Source organism: Castanea sativa, chromosome 5 (assembly GCF_040712315.1).
Source record: "Castanea sativa cultivar Marrone di Chiusa Pesio chromosome 5, ASM4071231v1".
Lineage (NCBI taxonomy): Eukaryota > Viridiplantae > Streptophyta > Magnoliopsida > Fagales > Fagaceae > Castanea > Castanea sativa.
The window spans coordinates 49,667,525-49,693,275 of record NC_134017.1 but is presented as its reverse complement, the minus strand read 5'-3'; the positions used below and the strand labels follow the sequence as shown (position 1 = coordinate 49,693,275).

At 34.2% G+C, this 25,751-nt stretch overlaps 1 pseudogene; it reads right to left on the bottom strand.

Moving 5' to 3' along the window:
- Positions 1-2,619: 2,619 nt before the first annotated feature.
- Positions 2,620-17,332, bottom strand: LOC142635344 (putative leucine-rich repeat receptor-like serine/threonine-protein kinase At3g14840; annotated as a pseudogene).
- Positions 17,333-25,751: the final 8,419 nt, after the last annotated feature.

The following is a 25,751-nucleotide window of genomic DNA, read 5'->3' as shown; positions in this document are numbered from 1 at the left end:
AAACTAATATTTTGGCATTGCCCAGCTTTAGGTCATTGCTACTGCATGGGTCCATATTGAAACTCTAGCCTTTCTTTCCCAATTGTGATCCTATTACACGAATGACTTCTCAATTGGGCTTTTGTATTGGGCCTAGTGGTAATCAAACTAACTATTTAAAATGGTTGGTTAATGGGATTATAGGCTCACCATTACAGTTATGGGCCTATTGATAGACTTTTATACAAGGTTTTGGAGTCCTTAACAAAACTGAAATGTGATGAAAATGAATGATATATTCCTTTTGTAATGTGTTGGGGAGTCTATAAACAAGGCCAACTCAATATAGTATGAGGTTTAAATTGATAAATTTTAGTGGAGTCTTTTATATTTCAATATTAATTAAATACATTTATTTATTACTAATGAAACCAATATTATTTTTGACGGATTAATAGCAAAGTATTAACAAAATTAATATTAATTTCATATAGAGAATTAGATTTGAACATTATGTTAAGAATATGTAGTCTTGAATAGTAATTCTGTAGTAAAACTTAATAGTTAGAAAAGAATAATTAACTAACACTAGGTCATCCTGATAAAATGATTATACGTTAATGGATCAATTTTTTAAAAATCAGATAGTATGAAATCATCATTTCAAATGATTGCAAGTTGAGGTATCAATTCAAAGTTTTGAAGTTTTTTGAGATATTTACATAAATCTTCAGTATTTGTTCCCAAGAGAAGACAACTTCAAAACTAACAACGTTGTGAATTAAATTAAGCCATCCACAACACTTAAAGCAAGAATGAATTAGGAAGAAAAGATTGCTTGACAAAATTCATGAGCCACTTTATGCATATCTATGTACATACATTGCAATTTTTCACAGTGATGGAACCAAGATTCAAACTTAGGGGGGGCAAAGTTCTTTGTTCAAGAATTTTAAAAAGTTAGAATATTAATACTAAAGGTTGACAACGATGCATTATTAGCATTAATTTTTTAATTTTTTATTGTATTTTTTTAAAATAAATAATAGATATTATAATCAAGAATAAATTAATGCTAATAATGCATCATTAAAGTAAATTTTTAAAAGACACCAACTAATCCAAGTGAGCAATAGATCTTTAAAAAAATAAAAAATTTTCATGGATTGAGTTAAAGACACCAACTTATACAAGTTGCTGGTGACACTAATTGGTGCGTGGATGGAGTGATTAGTAGCATAGGAGTTGTTTCTGTAACCATGGGGGGAAGTTAGTTGAGAGGGACAAAAAACTCTCAAATGAGAGGTAGAAATTGAGTAGAGGTTATTGAGTTTTTGTGATTTATTTTGCTAGGATTTATAATTGATTTGTTATATATATATATTTTTTAAATTAGACCATGACCAAAGATTTTTTAAAATTTTTTTTATTATCTAAATATGTGAATTGTATTGTAGATTTTTCTTATTGTCCGGATTTGTAAATTGTCCAAATGTTTAGTTAAATGCTTTTCTTGATATTCTAGGGACAACTAGAGAAGGGATGATTTGATCTATTTTTTTTTTTTCATTTTTGTTTCATGGGTCAGCTTGTAAATGGTTTGCGAGAGGGGAGCCAAGTATATTAATTTTAGAGCCAAAAGTATATTTTTTTTATACTAATATATATTATAGGGAATTTTTTTTCAAAAGTTGGGTGGGGGGGCATGGCCCCCCAAACCTAAAGGTAGTTCCATTCCTGATTTTTCATGATATTGTAGACCGTCTCTTCTTAAATTTTTGGTGATACGATTTGGATATATCACCCTAAGTATGCGTTAATAGAAGAACCTAAGCATTGATTAGTGGCATTTCCTAATATGCGACAAAAACCACGGTCCTCCCGCCCCCATCCCCACCCCCGGTTTATCGTAACAATTTTTTTATTGGTTAGAAATCCTAATATTACTATCCAAGCCCCTCTTCTCCCTGTATCCCAGAAGAACTTGTATCCATGGGAGGCACCAATCTGCCTAAAAGGCAGTTGGTGTTTATTGTAAAAAATTGAATATTAAAAAAGAAATGTAATGGATACAAACGAATATTTGTAATCACAAATTGGGTTCATTTTCATTCTTTTATTTGGTTTTAATTCCAAGTAGGCAGATCAACAATTTCCCAAGGCCCCACTGGTTATTGTCATTTTTATGATCCAAGGAAATGAAACTATGAAAGATATCACGAATCTGAACAATTATGACACTATCCATTTCTTTACATACATGAAATCTGGAGATATTTAAATCATAAATCTAGTAACTCATTATAGGAAGGGAAGTAACAAAATAGGGAGAAGTTGTCATGATGGAATTAAAATCACACTGCTCATTCTTTTAAATTTTATCATTAACCATAGCTGGAGATAGGTAGCATTCTCTTCATATTACGGAGAGTCGAGATTAATCGAATAGAAATCATGGGCAGATGCAGAAGAGGAGCCAATCCATGTTGCATTTGATGAATGAAGGAGGCTCTGACTATCACTTGAGCTTGCTCGTAGGGTCTGACATTGGCCTCTAAAGGATTCAAACCTCACGTCATTAGCATAAATACTTACTTCCATGGTAAATTCTTGAACAACTGTTCGTCCTTCAAGCATGCTCACTACGGCAGTCATGGTGGGCCTAATGCATAATAAAGCTACTTTAATAATTATAGTTGCCTCTTCTTTACCGAACTCAGTCCCCAATTCTGGATCCACCAACTCCATCAAATTCCGTTTTTGTTGTAAAGCCATGGCCTGTAGTGAAAAAATATGAGTTTTAGAAGTGAATGAGAACCAAAAAGAAGAAAAAAAAAATTCCCTTTAGTATATTAATGATGTTTCTCAAGTGAGCACTGAGCATACAGTACGCTACCAATTTAAATGACGAAAAAAAAAATAATAAAAGAATTCTTTAAAAAAAATTGAAATATTGATAATGCAATTCGTTAACAACATTTTCGGCAGTTTCATCTTTTTCACATATTTACCAAAAGTAATTCTTTTCCAGTGGTGAAAATCATTTTAACAAGATAATAAGATATCATCCGCATATCACTTTAATTTCAATGAAGACATATTAGTTATGCAACTTGAACATTTAACATGCAAGCAAAGATATACTTCTTATTTGGCCAAACTCTTGCCTCCTATAGTCAAACAATTTTCAACTGAAATATGTTTTCATGAGGCTTGAGCCTAAAGTGACATAAAGTAGGTTGACCTAGTCAAATGGAGAAGTTCCAAAAGAAGCAAACTTTACCTATAATATGCTTTAGCCACAAGTTTCAAAAGAACATAAGAAGGATGTAATTTGCCCAATCTAGAAGACACACACAGTTCTCGTTAGGTCTATATTTCATGCTGTTCTTTCCAGTAATAATTTCCAATGCAACAACTCCAAAACTGTAAACATCTGCTTTATAGGTTAAAATCCCCCATAATGCATATTCTGGTGCCATATAGCTTTTGCAAAACATACGTCAATTTAAGCTATGATAATTGGTTTGCTAGTATGATCCTATGAACTTCTAAATCATCAAGTGCAATATCTGTCAAGTTTCCAAGCACCAGTTTATCCAATTTATGGTTATGCATGCAATTAACAAAGCCACCATAAATGAGTTTAACTTCATTGTACTACAAATTATGACAAGTCTGTAAAAGCAATAATAACAAGTAAATTAAAATAGAAAAATTATGCTCTGTAAACTTGGTAAAGCAGATCAAAGTGCATGAGTTACATGGACTAGGAGCCATGCAATTGAGCAAACAACAAAGATCTTATATTTGAGTACGCAATAGAAAGGTTGTATCTGGTGCACAAGGTTCCCACTTTTGTAAGGTTTGGGAGAGATGGTTGATAGGGAGTCTTACTCCCCATTGTGGAAAATGATTTCTAGAAAAGAGTATACAATAAATAGACTAATTTAGAAAAAAAATCAAGACTTTTCCCAATCATTTATTATGTTGATACAATTTGTTCTTTGATAATTGGGAAGATTCCCCAAAAAAATGTACTTTGTTAAGATTTGAGCTTACTCAAGGAATGTTGTAACTAGGCCAGCACGTTAAAAAAAAAAAAAAAAGGAAATGTTGTAAAACAGTTTTTCTTGCATATGGAGGCAGAGCAGGAGCAACGTTTAGGGGTAACTTTATATATTTTCTTCATGCTTCATTGCAAAAATTTTCTCTTCTACAAGAAACTTGACACGAATTTATATTGCATGAGTAATGTGGTATAAAAAATATTCAACACTATAAATTAAAGGGTGTCACTTTGTCTTATAGATAAAAAAGCGTGAACCCTATCTGATCAATGTGAAACCATGCTGCAAAGAGTTTCTATGAGCATGGTTATGTATCACATGTAGATACCAAACACATACAAATTAAGTGTCAAATGTACTCTGGCCAATACTTATCTCATAGTACTTCACATACTTGTCTATGTGCGAAGACTTCATTGAAAAAATTACTACCATATTCTGTGCAGCAGCACAGCACTAGAGAGCATAAGATCAATATATATCTATTCACATGAACCCATAATCAAGATCTGCAGAGGTGATGAAACAGAAAAGAATAGGAAAAAAAACACAAATGATAATAAATAGAGAGCAAAATAAAGGAAGGTAGCTCACATGGTTCCAGCAATTCAGGTGCTGATGTGGGTATTCTCCTCTTCATAAAGCTTGACCAAACCAAAGTCAGAGATCTTAGGGTTAAGGTCACCATCAAGTAATATATTAGTAGATTTTATGTCTCTATGAACAATTTTCAGTGTTGATTCCTCATGTAAGAAAGCCAAACCTCTGGCTATGCCAGCACATATTTTATGCCTTGCAGGCCAGTCCAATTTTAATCGTCCACCTGCAGGACCTGAAATTGACGTTCAGAACCCAATCAATAAAATTCATCAAAAGCATTTTCTCATCATTCTTCTATTATGAACATAAAATGCATTGTCGGTATAAAACATTAGCTTACCAAACAAGGCACGTGCAAGGTTATTGTTTTCCATATACTCATACACCAACAATAATTGTTCTCTTTCAATACAACATCCAAACAATCTAACAATATTCAGATGTTGTAAACCAGATACCATGCCTATTTCAGTCACAAATTCACGACTTCCTTGCATTGATTTTGAAGAAAGTTGCTTAACTACAATTGTAGCACCATCTAATAGAATACCCTGCATTGGGAATTGAGAAATATATATTTTCAGGTATGTATTTCATAATATATGTCTCAAAATCTCAAGGATCAGGAGGAGAATACAAGGCAAAAGATGAAACACACACACACACATTCTATAATAGATAAATAGCTGTCAGATACCTTGTAAACTGATCCAAAACCACCTTCCCCGATCTTATTTGCAGCATTGAAGTTATTAGTGGCAGCTTTTATTTGTCTATATGAAAAAAAACCAGTTTGCAGCTCTAATCCTCTTAACTCTGTCAAAGGCATCAGGCTAGACGTTAGGCTACATTTTACAGTATAACAAGACAAATTTTTAACCAAATAGATGCATGCCTCTTGAGTAGTTAGGTATCTTCTTAAAGAATGAGAAGACAAGCAAAAGCCTTTAGAAGGCACTATGCAGTTGATCACACAGAAGCTTTAAGAGAGAGAGAGAGAGAGAGGGTGTTCAAATATATGAAATGGAACTCAAACCCAAGTTGTTACAACTTATTTTCTATTGTTTCTTTTCATATTTCTTCACAAAAAGTTTATTAGGAATGAAAAACTAAATAAATAGCCAAGATATTTTACAGATAATTAGACATTCACTCAACTATAGTTAGCTCAAGCCATCCATTTTATGCAGATTTTACAAAATAGTAACGATATGAGTTTTTTGCATGGTTGCATAAGCTCAATTATTACCATTATTAGAACTAAATCACTCCAATCATCATGCATCATCCCAAGATAAGTCATATGCTTATAATCCAGGAATCATTCAATTACTTTGCATGGTGCACTTTGGAATGCTGATCCATCTATGGAAGTAGATAGAAAAATAAAATAAAATATTGAACTGCAACAATATATCTTGGAAAATTTTCCTTCACATTGTTCCAATTTCCCACCATAGTTGGAGAAAATGAATACTGTCCTTTATAATTTATATATCAAGATTTCACAATTGATTACCTTTTTCCCTTGATATCCTCCCTCCCATACAGCCCTTCCACCAAAGAATGCCTAAAATCATAAAAATGAGGAGTAGCACCGAAACTACAACTCCAACCACAATCTTGCCATCAACAGGGGGACTAAAATCTACAGAAAAAGAAAAATAGCTAAGAACAGTGATTAAAATTCTGCATTCTGAAATATATGTAGCACAATACAGAAAATAAAAGGCAAGATTGCAATATATGGTTCCAAGACAAACTAGTGGGGAATGGTGATAAAAAGAAGACGATAAAATCTTTGTATGTCTTTAATCTAAATGCACTATAAGCTCGTTTTTAGTCTATCTTTTTAAATTTTAACTGTAGATAAATATGTGGCTCTGCTTCCACCAAATTGCTATGATTACATTGTATGTCAATCAAATCCAAGCATGAAAGAAGCTGGACAACAATAAGATTATAAAACCCCAATTCATTTACCAGATTCCACAGAGATAGCTGACACAAGTGGACCATAGATCCCTCTGTTTGGGGTAGCTGTTGTCCCTTTCCCAGCCCAATGAAACCGAATCATCAGAACTTTATTTGTAACAACAATTGCAAAATTCTTAATGACTGCTTTATCAAGCCCTGTTGCTTCATTTTCAATATTAAAATCTTTCAATGCCAGTTTTTCCTGCAGCAAATTAATTCAATCAAATCCTCTACTATAACCTATAAAGAAAAAATAATGTGACGGATTACCTGGATATACACATCAAATATCCGCCTCCCAAGACTGTAAGAAGATATAGTGCTTCTGAATACTATCTCTGCAAAGTGAAGTTTCACAGTATAATTTCCATTCGCTAAGCAGCGGGCATAATACGTGATTGAAAGATGGTTGTGCACTTGTGTATAGTTGGGAATTTTCCATTGTAAGTGTGGATACATTATTTGCTAAATAGTCATTTGGGGTAATTTTAATATCCCAAAAATGACTAGTGTTACTGAATCCCCAATTAGGTTTCATATGAAAATATTTAGTTGGACCAGCTGCGTCTTCATCCCCATCATATTTTATGTGTCCAACTGTGGTTTCTTTCCCGCCACAATTTATATGCAATGAATACCAATCTACATAGAAGTAGCACCACATTAATGACAATCAAATCCAGGCAAACACAATAGAACAAAAATAAAATTTCCATTGTCTTTTAAAATTCATTTATGTAGCTGTCTTGGGCAAAATGAATTATCTAACCAAATTCTTTTTTTTCATTTTAGAAATAAAGTACCAAAAGAGGAGGCCCCAACAAGATAAGTGGAGCATGTACCTCATAATTTGATTTGAATATATAAATAATTACCTTGTGAACATGGAGATTCACCCAAGCACTCAAGAAGTTCTCTTAATTAGTGCAGTAGATAAATTGTGTCAGTTATCCAAAATCAAAGTGATAAAGGAAATAAATAAAATAAAACTTTCTCCCTAAAATTTCATAGGTTTGAAGCTTACAAGTTGTCTCTACCAGAAGAGCTTTTGAACAAATTTCTGATGCATTAGAAAAAAAAAAAAACAGTTAGTTTTGGAAAACTGGAAAGGTTATAAAGATAGCAAGTGTATAACACTCAAGAAGGCAGATACTTACAAATCATCTTGTCAAAGTGATGCAGGAGCAGAACTCTCTGAAAAATTATTGTAAGAAATATCTATTTTGCTGTAAGCAAAACATAATTATTATAGCTCAACATAAATTTGAACAAGTACAAAATGTAATTTTTAAGAGCATTTTGATCAATTTTTTTTATACTAGAGACAATTTATTATGAACAAAGAATTGTTAAAAGAAATCATTTCAAAATTCTGGAAACAACAACATTGAAAACATAGCCTTTTTACAATTTGATTAATTTACTGTCATTCAATGCCATTGTTCAAGTCTTTCTTTGCTAGTGGTATGATTGAATGCATGAAACATGTAGTCTGAATCAGCATTCTAAGCTATCTTCCATATTGCATTATTCCTAAAACAACACAACTGGTTTGTCAATTTTAATCCAGCGTCAATTCTAGCTCTTTCCTCCGAGCTTCTCTGGCCAGCTCAAAATCAGTGTCCAAAGTAATGTATATAACATCATGTTAAAACAATTTTAAAAACTATGTTCTCCACACTACGCAAAATTCATCAAGAATTACGGAGGAAAACCGATACTAGGTACTACTCTTGATCCACTTTGGAACACTCCCAGTGAGCAAGTTGCTTGTCAAAAACCTATATAGCAAACAAGACAATATCATTAGTAAAGCACCTAAAGCATAAAGATATATATATATATATATATATTTTTTGGATGAATCAAAATAAGAATTTATATTAGTAAAAACAAAGAATTGTACAATGTGAACACAATAGGCTTAACAGCCTAGACTACCAAAAAGTCAAGCTATCCACTACTATAAAAGGAAGCAGCCAGCGCTAACTATTATAGCATTACGATATTAAAAGGTCATACTCTACTTTCTGTTGTAACGTCCTGGTTATATAAGGGTCCTTTTAGGTTTACATAAAAGGATGTAGCAGATGGAGAGGATTCTAGTCTTAGGTTTATTTGGTGATTAGGGGTTGTGATAGAGATAAATGCTAATAATACGTAGTGACCTTGCACATTAACCCATGGACATCGGCCAAAAGCAAAGCTGTGTTACGTATCTGTAATCTGTTAATATTTTAGCTCCTTATTAATTGTTAGTTTGAATTTACTCTATAATTGAACCTAATTAAGGGTTTGGTTGTGAAGCTTACACGAGCTCCAACTTTGCTAGACCACCTAAATCTGGAACATTTCCCTCCAATCTGTTGAAGTTGAGATCTCTGCAAGAAGGTAACATTGTAGATGTCATCATAGCAGAGAAGAAGGTTTACAAAATGACTGTTCTGCTGAACACCAAATATGCACAAGTAAAAAAAGCATGAATAATTTTTTTTTTTTTGAAAAAATATAAAATATTTTAACAACTAATTAGAGATACTCCAAATATGTTCATTAAACATTGTAGATGCATATCGTAACAGGTTTTATTAACAACTTTAATTAGAATTTTTCCATTACTTATCTTTATCTAGTGAAGATAATTCCACACAAACAGACAAGTGACCAAAGTGGGCATCATTCATAGGTATCTTATGGTAGCTGGTGCAATGGGTAAAAGCGCGCATCATTTATAGATCATCATCAAATGATAGAAGTGTGCTGACTTCAGCATCCGTTGATGACATCAACACTGACACCAGCACAGGTACAGTCACCAAACTTCGATGACCACAGAGTTTGATTGTCAGCCCCTGATTATTTTGGTGATTTTCCCCTTTTTTTTGGTTGAATTTTTTTTATGTTTTTCAATTCTAGGGACTGATTGATTAAACCCTAATCCTTTGCACTCTCTCTCTCTCTTTATTTTTTTTTTTTCCTCCTCTTTGTTCTCTCTTCACCCTAATCTTTCATTTTTTTCAACACAACTTAATATCATGCTCTAGTAAGGGTCATATAACTGGGTTCTATCCAATTGTAGGGATCTGCACTTTGCACTTCACACATTTTTAAAAGATGAAAAATAAAAAGGGAAAAAGATAAAGGACAGGAAAAGTACAAAATCTGAAGTTGTTTCAAATCTGATATATTAGGAGGGATTGGTCCAAAGATATTACAGCTCCTCAACAACCTGAAATTCATACAGAATTGATGTAAGGAAAACTGATCTGTATAGTGTATTATTCTAATTTATACCGTCTACAACAAAATAATGACATACAATCTGCTCATGTTTGTCATGCCAAGTAAGGATGGAAATTTTGAACCTTCTCCAAATAAATCACTAATTTGTCTGAATAAAGTTGCATCATCAATAACTGTTAGGCTCTTCAGATATAAATACTATAAATTTCAAATCACATGAATGTATCTTAGAGATTAAGCAACTCAAGAACTGTTAACTTAGAAGGCAGAACTCACAGCTCATTTAAATTACTCAAGGCAGAAATGCTAGGAGGAATGGGCCCCTCAAGACCACTAGCTTGGATCTCTCTGTTAACAAAACAGCTCAAACAGATTGAAATCACACCTGAAACCTTTACTTAAAAAAGAGATTTAGAAAACAATGTAGAAGAAAAGCCCGTACAATTTCTGAAGTTGATTCCAAGTTTGAAAAAAGTCAGGCATCCTTCCAGTGAAGTTGTTACTACTAATTCTACTGCACATGACCCAAAATGGAAACAAGATTGAACAAAATACAAACCCCAAAGATTACCTTTCAATGAAAATACCAAAATTACTATTAGAACACCTATGGAGTATGGAATCAATACCACCAACTTACAATTCTGTTAATTTGTTTAGATTAGTGAGAGTGCTTGGCAACTCTCCTGTGAGATTGTTAGCACTAAGAACGCTGCAGTCACCAAAATGACCAATCAAATGTGATTTGAAAAATTAAATAAAAGAAAAGAAAGAAACACTGACAGGTACTCCAAGTTAACCAAATTTCCAAGCTCAAGGGGAACAATTCCAGAAAACTGATTGCTCTCTATGCTCCTGAATATAATCTTAAATATTATAGCTAGAGCAAATTAAAAAAAAAATGACACAATTTTACTGTTTAAATGATTGAGAGAAAGAAAGATACGAAGAGAGCATACAATATTTTAAGTGAGGTAATTTTCCCAAGTAGGTTGGAATTGGTCCTGATAAGTTGTTCGTGGAGATGGTCCTGTAGTGAATTCATTTAAATCAGTAAGAATGAGCACTTATTGGCTAACTTAAACTTGAACTCAGAAGTCACTTACAGATATTCCAACTGCATAGAAGCCCATTCTTGTGGTATATTACTACTGAGGTAGTTAGCATTGAGATCACTACAATCAAGAGGAAATATTTCAAAGAAACTTAATCCGATTTTCAGGTATGAAATAAAACAAATAATAGTTACTCTCCTTACATAATCTTCAGGTGGGGTAGTTTTGCAAGAGCTGGTGGAAGTATACCAGCAAGACCCTGCACCCTAAGAAATCTGTATGACAAGGATTTTTACAGGAGAAAAATTAAAAACAATCTGAATTTTCAAACTTAAATCCACTAGAACGCGAGTCAACTTCACGTATTTATGCCTAAAGAAAAAGTTTGCTAGCTCAATAGTAAATCAGAATCCAACCAAATGTGAAACATTTGATTCACATTTGAAATACGAACTTGGAGCTAGGTGAAAGTGCATAGATTAGAATACTACAAAATACAAATGTCTAGCTCTCTAGCTAGAGCACCTTCACAATGCCAATGCATACTATAACCAGAACCTATATGTGTGTGTAGGAGTGTTATCAAGAGCATTTGCATAGAAGGTGGTATAAATGTTATAATGTTATTTTAGCATCTAAAACACTAAAAGGCAAGCTACAACGAATGTTGCATTCTTAAAAAAAAACAGCAAGCTCTAAAAAAAAATAATACTATTTTAATGTTTTCTATTTCTTCTTCCCTTTAAAAAAAAAAATTTTTTTGAAAATTTTATTTTATTTTAATAAGTTGTTTTTATTATTTTAACCAGATGGTAAAAATAAAATAGATGTATTATAAATAGAGTTATTAAAATTGATAAAATTACTTTTTGAAATGGTAAATGTTAAAATTTTTGAAAGTTTTGGCCAAAATGCTCTTAGGCACCCCATCTCTTGCAAACCGGTTTTCAAGTATCCATGAGTTTGTATTACTTGATCCCATCTTTCTTGTCCCCAATTGCTTTAAGGATTAAAAAGCTGAACTTTAATCAGCAAAATTGTTTGTTTTTATTACTTTTTTAGCAAAAAAAAAAAAAAAGCAGTAGTAGTACGTACATTTGAACAACGTGGCATACACCATCGTCAGTGAAGTTGCAATTGCAGATGAGAGCATTATTAGTGCACGGGTCCACTCTGAAATTCCAATCTCTTTCCCAATTGATCAGCAATTTCACTAAGGGCTCTAACTGCGTAAGGTTAAACTAATTGTCATCAAGCAGTGTAGAATCTCTGAAATTTTAATCAAACAAAAAGAGTACGATTGTAATTGAGGGGGCTCACCGCCGTCCTTATACCGCTCAGACGCCAAAATTTTTTTTTTGGATAATCTGGCGCTTTGGACTTAGTATTATATGTATTCTGCACTGGGCTTTTTAATTGGGCCTATTGGTGTAGCCAGCCCAGTTATCTAAACCAGTCACATTAACGCCACGTCTTTCATTTCTTTTTAGAAACAAACACAAATAAGGGATAGAGAATAGTTTCTCACAATCAAATTTCGAAATTTTTCGTTACTGAAGTATCAAACCTGACTCCACTTCAACAAAAAAAAAAACCTGACTCTTTTTATTTATTTTTAGTATTGAATTTCAAAAAGAAATTCCTTGAAAATAATTGTTAAGACAAATTTAAGATTATAAAGTTGATATATAAATTAAAAATGTTATATCCAAAATATTTTTACAACAATTCTTAAGTGATGGGTTATTACTAGTGAACAAAAATAATAATTTATATGATGGATTCAAATTAAAACTAATAACATCTTATCACTTAAGATTTGTTGTAAAAATATTGTTAACATGTCAATTATCTAAATAAACCACTCCCAAGCCAGTCATAATAGAATAGATAGGCAAAGCCGCCAATAGCATTTTGTTCTCGTATATCGGTAGATTGCAAGTTGCTTCCAACCATTCAAAATTTCATTTTTCTAAGATCCATTACTCGATTTTGCTTGCTCTGCTCCCAAAATGTAAGTCTCAATGCAAATTTAAAAAACTAATTGGACCAATACATTCAAAATGCTATACTTTTACACTTGTCTTTTACTTCATATAACTTTCAGCGGGATCAAAAGGCTGAAAAAAGTTAGTTAAATACTAAAATACACATATTATATCATATATTACACATATGTACATTTTAGAGATATTATTATTATTTTAATAACTCGATAGTTGGAGAGTGAAGATTTAATCTCTGAATTTTTTTTTTTAAATACTGAGAAGTGTCAACTAGTTAGACTACAAAACTCTTAACTAAATAGTTAATAAATAGATCTTTGATTATATCTTATCAAATTATATAAACAAGCTACTAAGTTGGAATATAAATGTTTCTAAATAAAAAATGGAATATAAATAAATAAAATAAATAACTTAACATAGATAGTTCTTTTAATTGTTTAAGTTTGTAATTCACATATAAATCGTCTTCTTCTTTTTGTTTCCATTTAAAATCTTTAATTGAATGAAACATATCCATATCTTGTATCATGTATATTTTGCCTCCTATAATCCTATGAGTCAGACCATCAACCTATACTTTTTAAAATAAATGTAAATTTACTGTCTATCTAATTAAGATTATATAGTACTAATCATTAGAAAAATTATCTTTGGCATTATGGTCGGAGATTGGAGTGCTGATAAATGATTATTAGGGAGTTTTTTTTCTTTCATTTTTTTCTTTTCTTGTTTTTTTGCGCTACAATAAGTCAAGTGAATGTATCACATATGTATGAAGCTTAACTAGTAGAGTCTCTAATGGTTGAATAAAAGACCTGGAGTTCAATCCTCGTCTACACTAAAAACTTATTAGAGTATTGGTCTGATGATAAAGAGTCATTATCAGAAATAGACGTCATAGGTTGAACTCTCTCAAAAAAAAGTTGTAATATTTTAATTTATAAATTTTAATAATTTATGATAAGTTGGGTGTAGTGTGTGAATATATATTCTATTTTCTATCCATAAAACACCTTGAAACTCATGTAGATCGATAATGTTGTGGATGAAATTTGAAACATTTGAGAATAGGACATGTAGGGTCAATGGGCCCACAATTATGAATCGGGCCAGAGGCCCAATCCAAGGACACTAAATAGTCCGAGGATGTGAGAATGTCGACTCAAGCAGCAGTGTTGATGGATAAAGAGGCGGAGACTGATCATGGTCATTCCAGAAGTTGGTCCAAGGAAGAGTTCATCCTCGACTTGTCTGACGTCCAAAAGTAATATTCTAGGAGATCCTGTAAGTAAGGACATGCATGGTGGGTGTACAGGATAGGAAGAAAGGCTATGAAATATCTAAGATAAAGCTGCTATCACCGCATTAAATGCTCTGCAACTAAACCTCTGGCCGCATTAATGGAGAGGTGATGCCTGAACATCAGGTTTCAGCCTTACAGCTATCTCCAAAGACCTCAAGGATGAGCTAATAGGACAAGTATCCAAACTAGTAATCTGATCCACACGTGGAGGATGGAAAGAGAAAGAAAGATGATATAAAAGGAGGAGAATACATTCAGGAAAGGGGAATCGGAGATAGGAGAAAGAAAACACTGCAGACATTAAGATCAATACTTGTAACCTTTTCTTAAGGAAGAGAAATATAGAATCCAACCTCCTCGGCTTGAGTCCAAGGACAATTTTTGTTATATAAGCTATCACATTTGTATGATGATATAATCGAGCCCATCATCTTTGTTAGTAAAAATCATTAGAACCTAGATTTCAAGCTCAGTCTTTACAAATTCATTGTATTGGGCTTTTTGAGCCTATCCCAATTGTATCTTTTGGGTTTGGGCACAAATTGTGACCTAACAGGACACATTCTCAAATGTCCCCAAAAGAACTAATAAAATACAATACTAATGAATATGACAAGCAACTTATACTTTTTGTTTTTTTTTCCTTTTCTAGATACACATGAAAGTATTGTATCAACTATAAAGCATACATTTCTAGAATTCAAAATTATTTAGCATGCTTTAACTTAAATTTGTACAGTTTTTATCCCTTTCAAAATGCAATTTCAATCTTCACATTTTAAATATTAATTATAAAAATAAAATAAAAAGGAGAGAAGTTATCTTATTCATCCAAGGGTAATGGATACATGAAATCAATTGTTCATCTTTTACAAGATTGCAATGAGTCTGATATTTTAGAACCAAATAAGGGGTGAAATTAGACTAGCTGCACTCAGGGAGGGGTGGACCTAGGATTTCAAGCTAGGGACTGAAGTATAAGGAAAAAAAAAACAAATAAGTATTCATATGGTATTAAAAAAATATATCAATAAAGATAAATACACAAAATTATTATTTCTTAATGCATTAAGATGTAATCATCTACCAACAACGACAAAAAAATGCACAATAATATTGTTTATTAAGAGCATCAACTGTTGCACAATTTTTTTTTTTTTTTTTCACATATCAAAACTTACTTTTGCTACTTTAATATAGCATTTGAAATGTCTCATACAGTAGTATTTTTGGTATTTGGTGTTCTAAATACTAAATATTTAGCATTTAGAACATTTGATGCTTGTACTCTAATACTAGGCTGATTTTTTTTTTTTTTGAAGTTTTATTTTTGTTAAGTGTTTTAGTTGAGTAGTTACTAGTTGGGCTAAGTTGATTAAAATGGAGGAGGTCTAAGTTTTTGGGAGAGGGAGACAACTCTAGAAATAAAAAATATATAACCATAATTTTTTTATCATTTATTTCTTTGGGCCAAGGGGGCCCAAAATTTTTTTTTTCTTTTAATTGTTTGGGCTAGGGTGCCCGGGCTGCCTTGGGCCCCTTTGGGTCCATCCCTGCAGCTGTGCTTCTTCAACTATGTTTTAGAGCATTAGTATTAGTAGAGACAAATTGCTAAAATGTTAAATTTACCAACCAAATATAACAAAAGTGGGCTACATCAATAGAGGAAAAAGCCAAGATTTTTGGCTGCATTAGTGGAGGAAAAGCCAAAAATTTTTGTTGTTGAACTACAGTGCACAGTTATCTTTGCATGTGTACTATAGCTTAGATGTTAACAAAAAGAAAAAGAAAAAGTTTTATTAGGTCCTTCACTGTAGCTTAGATTATTTAATGATGATTGTAGTGGATATATTATTTTATTGTGTTGAATGCTAAAATAAAAGCATTGATATTGGGTGTTTTGTACAGTGATGTAATAAAATAGATAAAGTAACTTTTTGTGGTACTAAATTTTTGCTACCACCAATGTTGATACTCTTATAAATTCCTTTTACCTCGAAATATCCTATCCTGGATGGGATTGTGGAGTATAGAAACTTAGCTCATATCCACATGCAAGGAAAATATTTATTATTTAGAGTGTTACAACTTTTTTTTTTTTAGAGAGAGTTTCAATTTTTGGATTGAAAAACGTAGGCGGAGATTGAACCTCAAATCTGTTATTCAACCATTAAAGACTTTACCAATTAAGCTAACTTGAACATACTATGGGTTTTACAACTTAATTGTAAGTTCTCAGGGATAACATTATCTCCCTAATTAGCCATTTAAAAAGAAAAAAAATTCAAGCCATTTTTAACAGAAGAAAAAGTTCTCAATTATTTGACCCTTTTTTTAATCTTATTTTTTTTACAAGTAATAAGTTAATTCATGGACATGTAATTAATGGTGTTAACGTATAGTACTGTGGGCTTGGCCCAACTAGGTCACTTATTTGTATAGCACACATTGTACTACTTGTACTGCACTCATATTTACTTATACAGCACTCATATGCCTCCTATATAAAGGCACTCATGTATATTATTTCTGTGTGAAATACAATACTATTGAATTCAGTATTTCTGACATGGTATTAGAGCCATTGCTCTGACCTTTTTTTAGCAGTCTTGTTTTTATTGGTGTAACTATATTCTTAATATTGCTTCCGCTGTCACAACAACTGCCACAACCTTTCGCCGTTGAACCTTCGAGTCTTCCAGACATCGTCCTCAGATTCCGGACCTGTAGCAGCCGCCGCTGAGGAGTTCGAACACTGCAAAGACCACTGCCTTTTCCGGCACCGCCGTGAATATTGCTTCGATAAATTTTCTGAGGGTACCACGAAGATCGTTTTGCTCCGATCTACCTATTCGTGAAAATCTCACACTAATCGGAGCCTCCATACGCCCTCACACGGCGCCCAAAGTTTCTGCACTGAAAGTCACACACCCACGCGCCGCCATGCGGCGAACCGACTGCTCACGCGCCTCCACTCGCCTCACGCGCTAGACTACTCCTGCTGATGTCAGCCCTAAGCCACGTCATCCTGCCATGTCATCTTGCCACGTCATCGCTGACGTCATCTTCCAGCTCGCTGCTGATGTCACCCGCCATGTCATTGTTGAACATTGACTTTGACCGTTGACTTTTCTGGAGTTGACTTTTTGCAATCCAGGTTCTCCTTACTCAGTTTTTCGCGTAGATTTCATTTTTGCAGTCTGATTTTACATATTGTGTCTCTAAATGCATAAAAATGATGTTTTTCTTCCTCGCCCCATCAATATTGTATTGGAGGAGACTAGGAATTACTTATCTTGGTCTCAAGCTATGCGCAGTTTCCTTAAGGGTCACATACTCTGGCATTATTGCACTGGTGCAATCACTATTCCTGTGAAGGGGGCAAGTGAAGAAGATGCTGCCTTTCTCAATCGCATGATTGAATGTGATAGTCACAATCACATGATCCTCACATGGATTCGAAACACTTCCATTCCCTCTATCTCCAATTTGCTGGGTAGCTTTGATGATGCGAAATCAGCATGGGATATGTTGGCCAAAAGATACTCTACCACTCACGGATCCATGAAATATCAGTTAGTGGTTGAATTGCATCAACTCAGGCAAGAACCGGGGTAGTCCATCAATGACTACTATGATCAACTTCGCTTCATTTGGGACCAAATTGACGTTTCTGATCCAACTTGGGCATGCTCAAAAGATGCTCAACAATATGCTGCTATTAGAGATGAATTTCGTCTCTATGAGTTCCTGATGTCACTCCACAAGGACTATGAGCCCATTCGAGGTCAGCTTCTTAATCGTTGTCCTCCTCCCTCTCTTGATACTGCTGTGAATGAGTTAGTAAGAGAAGAAGCTCGCCTTGCAACTCTTCGAGCCCAGGATAAGCTTAATGTTTTGGCCCTTACTCCTTCTACTCCATCCATAGAGCAACCTCAGCACTCAGGCGATCCTTTTGGCTCCAGCAATCGTCGCAGACAGACCAATAAAAAGTTCTGCAACTATTGCAAGTGCCCTGGCCACACTATTGAGACTTGTTACCGTCGCAACAAATCTAATGCTGCAGTTGCTAACACTGAGTCTACTCCGCCAATGCCTCCCATTTCAGCTGAGTCACAGTCTTCTGGATCCACTATCAACCTTTCACCTTCTGAACTACAGGGGATCATAGCTCAAGTTGTTCGTATGGCTGGTAATGCATCTCTTTCCACTGCTCTCTCAGTTTTACCCAGTAAGTCTTAAACTTGGCTTTTTGATTCTGCCTGTTGCAATCACATGACACCTCACTCGTCCTTATTCTCCAAACTTGACCCTGCTCCACATCCCCTAAATATTCACATAGCTGATGGTTCCACCATGCATGGGAATAGTCTTGGTTTTGTTTCAACCTCCAACCTTTCTGTTCCTAGGGTCTACCATGTTCCTGACCTATCCTATAATTTGTGTTCTGTGGGACAATTAGCTGAACTAGGTTATCGCCTTATTTTTTACTATTTTGGGTGTATTGTGCAGGATTCGAGGACGGGGCAAGAGCTTGGGACCGGCCCTAGAGTTGGGCGTATGTTTCCAGTGGACAATCTTCATCTTCCACATGTTGCTCCGGTGTCTGTTGCTGCTACTGCCGCTGCGGTGTCTTCCTTACCCTCTCTCTCACTTTGGCACTCTCGTCTTGGTCATGCACCCTCTTCTCGGGTACAACAGTTAGCTTCTAAGGGTCTGTTAGGTTCTGTGTCCAAAGACAATTTTGATTGTACTTCATGCCAGTTAGGAAAACAGCCAGCTTTACCTTTTAATAATAGTGATTCTATTTCTAATAGTATTTTTGAGTTAATTCATTCTGATGTTTGGAGACCTTAACCTGTTGCTAGTATTAGTGGATGTCGATATTTTGTTGTTTTCATCGATGATTATTCTTGTTACAGTTGGATATTCCCTATGAAATCTCGTTCTGAAATTTTTCCAATATACAGTAACTTTGCAAAAATGGTTGAAACCCAATTCTCCAAAAGAATCAAAATATTTTGTTCTGATAATGCTCTTGAATACACTCAATATGCTTTTCAAGCTCTGTTACGCTCTGTTACACTCCTATGGCACTGTACATCATCTAACTTGTCCAGGTACCTCTCAGCAAAATGGTCGAGCTGAACAAAAATTTCGTCATATTCTTGACATTGTTCGTACTCTTCTTCTTTCTGCCAAGATTCCTCCTCCATTCTGGGGTGAAGCTGCTCTTCATGCTGTTCACACCATCAACCGCATTCCAAGCACTGTCATCCATAATCAAACTCCGTATGAGCGCCTCTTTGGGTCACCCCCTGACTATCATCACATTCGCTCTTTTGGATCTGCTTGTTTTGTTCTTCTTCAGCCTCATGAGCACAACAAACTTGAGCCTCAATCTAGACTTTGATGTTTCCTTGGTTATGGCGAAACACAAAAGGGGTATCGATGTTATGATCCTGTCTCTCATCGCCTTCGTGTTTCTCGTAATGTTGTCTCCTGGGAACACCACTTGTTTGTTGAACTTTCTCATTTTCGTTCTTCCCTCACTACCTCATCTGTACTTGATGTCTTTCCAGAGGAGTCTCATGTTCCTTCTCCAAATCCACTTGATCCCCCTTTGGACTTCTCTATTCAAACACCAGATTCTTTTAATGTCTCTTCTGGACAGGTAGAAGATGAGCAGATTGATGACGAGCTACCCCAACTCGAGCCTGGGTCCCCCGCTCCTGCTCCGCCTGAAGATCCTCCACAAGACCTTCCACCTCGTCACTCAACCCGGGTAAGATCCATTCCTACACATTTACTTGATTATCATTGTTACACTGCACTTGCTACACTCCACGAGCCTCAAACCTATCGTGAGGCCTCCACTGTCCCTTTATGGCAGATTGCAATGAAAGAGGAACTTGATGCATTAACCAAAAACCATACTTGGGACTTAGTTACTCTCCCTCCTGGACAGTCTGTGGTTGGTTGCAAGTGGATCTACAAGATTAAGACTCGCTCAGATGGGTCCATTGAGCGCTATAAGGCTCGTCTTGTTGCAAAAGGTTTTACACAGGAGTATGGGATTGATTATGAAGAGACCTTTGCTTCAGTTGCTCGCATCTCATCTGTTCGTGCCCTCCTAGCCGTTGCTGCTACTAGAAAATGGGATCTTTTTCAGATGGATGTTAAAAATGCATTCCTTAATGGGGACTTGAGTGAATAAGTTTACATGCAACCTCCTCTAGGTCTCTCCATTGACTCCAACAAGGTTTGCCACCTTCGACGAGCATTGTATGGTCTTAAACAAGCTCCTCGAGCTTGGTTTGCAAAATTTAGCTCTACTATCTTTCGCTTGGGTTACACTGCCAGTCCTTATGATGCTGCCTTATTTCTTCGTCGTACTGATAAAGGCACCATTCTACTTCTCCTCTATGTGGATGATATGATCATAACTGGTGATGACCTTAGTGGCATACAAGAACTCAAGGATTTTCTCAGTCAACAGTTTGAGATGAAAGATCTTGGCCACCTTAGCTATTTCTTGGGTCTTGAAATCACTCGTTCCTCAGATGGTATTTATATTACTCAAGCCAAGTGTGCTTCTGATCTTTTGTCTCGTGCTGGACTCACTGACAGCAAGACTGTTGACACCCCAATTGAGCTTAATGAGCATCTGACTTCCTCGGGGGGGAAACCATTGTCTAATCCTTCTCTTTATAGATGATTGGTTGGCAGCCTAGTCTATCTCACAGTTACTCGTCCAGTCATTTCCTATGCTGTTCATCAGGTCAGCCAGTATTTGTCTGCTCCACGATCGACTCACTATGCTGCTGTTCTGCGCATTCTTCGATACTTGAAGGGCACTCTCTTCCATGGCCTTTTCTACTCAGTTCAATCTCCTCTTGTACTCCGTGCATTCTCTGATGCTGATTGGGCAAGAGATCCCACTGATCGTAGGTCCACCACTGACTATTGTTTTCTTCTTGGCTCTTCCTTGATTTCTTGGCGAAGTAAGAAACAAACCTTTGTGACCTGCTCCAGTACTGAAGCAGAATATCGTGCTCTTGCTGATACCACATCTGAGCTTCTTTGGTTACGATGGCTTCTTACAGACTTAGGTGTGTCTACATCCTCTGCTACTCCTCTTTATTGTGATAATCAGAGTGTCATTCACATTGCTCACAATGATGTCTTCTATGAACGGACTAAACATATTGAGATTGATTGTCATTTTATCCGTTATCATCTTGTTCAATGTGCTCTCAAGCTCTTCTCCGTCTCCTCCAAAGATCAACTTGCAGACATCTTCACCAAGTCCCATCCTAAGGGACGCCTTCGTGATTTGGTTGACAACCTCAAGCTGGTCTCACATCCACCTTGAGTTTGAGGGGGCCTGTTAACGTATAGTATTGTGGGCTTGGCCCAACTAGGTCACTTACTTGTATAACACATATTGTACTACTTATACTGCACTCATATTTACTTGTACAGCACTCATATGCCTCCTATATAAAGACACTCAAGTATATTATTTCTGTGTGAAATACAATACTATTGAATTCAGTATTTCTGACAGATGGAATCTTGGTTGGTGTATTAGTCTAATGATAAAGAGATATTATAAAGAGCGGACGTCATAAGTTGAAATTATCTTTAAAAAAAAAAAAAAACTGATCATGCTCCGGCGCTTAAATAACTTGCACTAATTTGAGACCATTAGTGCATTATATAGACATGCCTTTTCGTCAATATTAATACAGTATATATAGCCTCAATTTACTGCTATAGAAACGAGAAAATGAAAGAAGAAGAGTCTTCTTACATTCATCACCAGCAAGATACCCTACTTGTGCTTTGACTTCGATTACTACCATGCATAGAAGAAGAAGGAGCTTAATGAGTGTCAAACTGATTCTTGAATTTTGAGCTTGCCTTGGCATCTTCTACTTCAAAGACTTAATTGGTGTTCCTTGAGGTTTGTATTGTACGTGTGCAGGACTTGTATGAAGAGGATGAAGGTGCAGCTTTTCTTTTGACAGAAAGAGACTAATGAATGGGTACTTTTTTTTTTTTTTTTTTGATGAATTAATGAATGAATGAATGAATGGGGCCGGGACTCGGTTTTGTAAAGTTGAGTGGCAATAATATATTATGAGAAATGATATGTTCACAACATTTTTACAACATTTTTACAACAAATCTTAAGTGACAGGATGTTACTGGTTGTTATTGTTGGGGCAAAAAAGTAATCTTAGTGTTAGGTTCAAATTTGAACCAATAACAACTAACCACCTATGATTTGTTGTAAAAATATTGTAAAAATGTTGTGGACGTAACACCTCTCATATATTATTGTTGTAACATTTATAATCTATAAAGATTTGTTGTTTACGTCCATTGACGACAAAGACCTCGCTTTCAAATCAATCATGTACTACTTTTGCTTTTTCATGCCAGCTGAAGTTATATATATGAAATTAACTTGTACAAGACGCTGAGCATTCTCTTCTTACCTTTACTGAACTGTAACAAAATAATTAAAAATAATTTTTATATGTGAAATATATCTTGGGACTTATTTTTAATTTTTTTTAATAAAATATTTGTGGGTCCTATGAACAGTGCATGAGACCCATTGAACAGTGCTCTATGTTTCCTAAAATGCATGCATCCAAAAAAAAAAAAAAGAGGAAACGTGTAGACGCAAATGCTGAATCCAAACATATACTTAGGCAGCGTTTGGATAGCGCTGATGCGCATGTAAATAGGCAAATAAACAGTAATTCATGCGTGAACAATAATTTTATTATTATTTTTTTTTTCAATTTTTAATAAAATAAGTAGTATCTAAACATACTCTTAATACCATTTGAAGTTCCCCCGCTAGTGCTACACCTAGTAATTTGTTTCCTTCTCCTTTTGTGGCTGCTATCCATCTACTATTTTGCTACCCAAATATATCATTATGCATATACAATGCTTATGAGACGTGCAATCAAGACTAGCTGTTCGACATATGCGAAATGGTCTAGGTTCTTTGATGAGATTCAATTCTAACCCACCATTAAGACTAACTTTAAACATATGTGATATCAACTTTAAACTAGAAGCTAGTTAGAGCATTCTTATCAAGCATTGTAAAAAATTTAGCATTTACCATCTTAAAACACTACTTTTTCAATTTTAACACTTCATTTTACAATATACCAAACATCAAAACTTCTATTTTTTTTACAACTTCATTTAAATATTATTTCTTTATAATTTTTTATTCCTTTTTTGTTTTTATTTTCTTCATCCTCTCTTTCTCTGGTCTCATAGTCTCCCTCTCTCCCTCTCGATCTCGCTGTCTCTCCCTCTCTCCCTCTCGATGACCCACGCCGATGAGACCGATCAAGTCGACAATCCACGCCGGTCAACTCGACGATCCACGCCGGTCACATCGATGATCCACAAATTTAGATCCACAAACCCAGACCCACAAAATCGCCGGAGCACATCAGACCACAACCCAAAATGCCAAATCCATAACCCACACAACCACTACTGAATCTAACATCAAATCACAAACTTTAAAAAAAAAAAAAAAAAAAAAACCACTTCGATAGAGATCGGCTTGGCTTGATGCTTCGACCTGGGTTTCGTCGGAGAGGGAGGCAGAGACGTCAAGCGGAGGGAGCGAGAGAGCAGAGAAATGGGAGCAAGAAGCAGAGACGGAGAGAGAAAAGAAAGTCTGGAGAAAGAAGAAAAGAAAGAATATAAAATGATTTTTTGTTTTACAATCTTGCTACAGTGGGCTGCTAGACATAGCAGTCCACTGTAGCTGGATTGCAAAATAAATAAGATTTGAGAGTATTGATGGAGCATGCTTTTTAATATTTATAGCATTTTATATGTTAAATTTTAGCAATTATAGGATTTACCCATCTTGATAAGAATGCTCTTATAATAATAAAAATAACAATATTTAGTTTCTTCAAACACGTCATTTTTATTTTTATAAAAAGAAAATAACATTTTCAAGTTAAAGCTTTTTAATTTTTTGTTGTTGAGAATATATATATATATTTTTTGAGGTTGTGTTAGTGGGACCAAATTTGATGGACAAATTTAAATTTCTCAATTTTTACATTAATGATATTAATTTATTTTATTGTTAAATCATTTTCAATTAGCTAATTTAATTACTTTAAGAAATACAAAAAAAAATTATATTCTAATTATAAATATTAATAGAGATAATAATGGTGGCGTGGTACAGTGATATATTCATTCCTTCTTTTTTGGGTTTGAATTCATTTTTTGATTTAATGTTGACTTTTCTAAAGGTATTTTTAATTTTTTTTAAATATGATAAAAATTCAATCTATTACTTTCACTCTATCATGATTACTATTTATTATCAGGTTAATACACTATTTAATTTTTGGTGTTAAGTAGAGTTCAAACCCTAAAACAAGGTGTAGATGGAATTTAGATCTTTTAATTGTTCGACAACAATAAATTTTATCAATTAAAATAACTGAAATAGAGGCGGCTTCAGAAATTTTGTTTAAGAGGGTTATTAAAAAATGTATTAATTATTGACACACACGACTACACTCATTCATACATAAAATTATATACTACGTGTCTACTTAACCAATCAAATGCTCGAACAATCACTAAATTTACAGATTTTTTCTTGAATTTTAATAACTTTATAAGAAAAAGTTATTATATGATAACAATATACACACATGTAACAAACACTCTCTGTTTCCTAATTACTAAATTATATAAAGTTATATTATATTTATACTATACATACACATCCACACATGTCATAATTCACACAAATAATATTATAACAAAAAGTAATGCACATAGTCAATATTAAACACACTTACACATATATAATATAAATTTATAATAAAGAGTGACACTTGTGATTCACAAATACTTACTCTTTATTCTTATAATCGGAAATACTTATAAGATGTGGAAGATTTAAGTCAGGATGTGCAAAAATATTTTTAAGAATAAATTAAAGTGTTAAACTAACAAAAAAAAATTATATATATAATAATTAAATTGAATGCCAAAAAAAAAAATCAATAAATAAGACAGAGAAAATTGACAAGATAAATAAATCATGCATATATATGTGTACGTTGCCGACGAACCTCCATGTGGATTAGAGTTGTATTTTTTTTTTTTTTTTTTTTTTCTGAATATGCATTGCAGTTGTAATTAAAGTTGTAAAGATATATATTTTTCATAGTCTTGGAAAGCCCGTGCTCATGCAGAGAAAACCAGAATTCTATTTTTCATTTCTTTTCTAATGTGTAGCAAAAAAAAGTAGTAACCGCGTTGTGGAAAAGGACGACAAATGGATCATAAGACAAAGAGCACCGACATGTGGGAAAGAAAGAGAGATTAATTGAGGTTAAATATCATAATTTAAAAGTCCACAAGTCAAGTCATCTTGGAGATTAATGGATGCCTCAAAATTCTTTCTTTAGCTTTGCTTTCTCTGCCG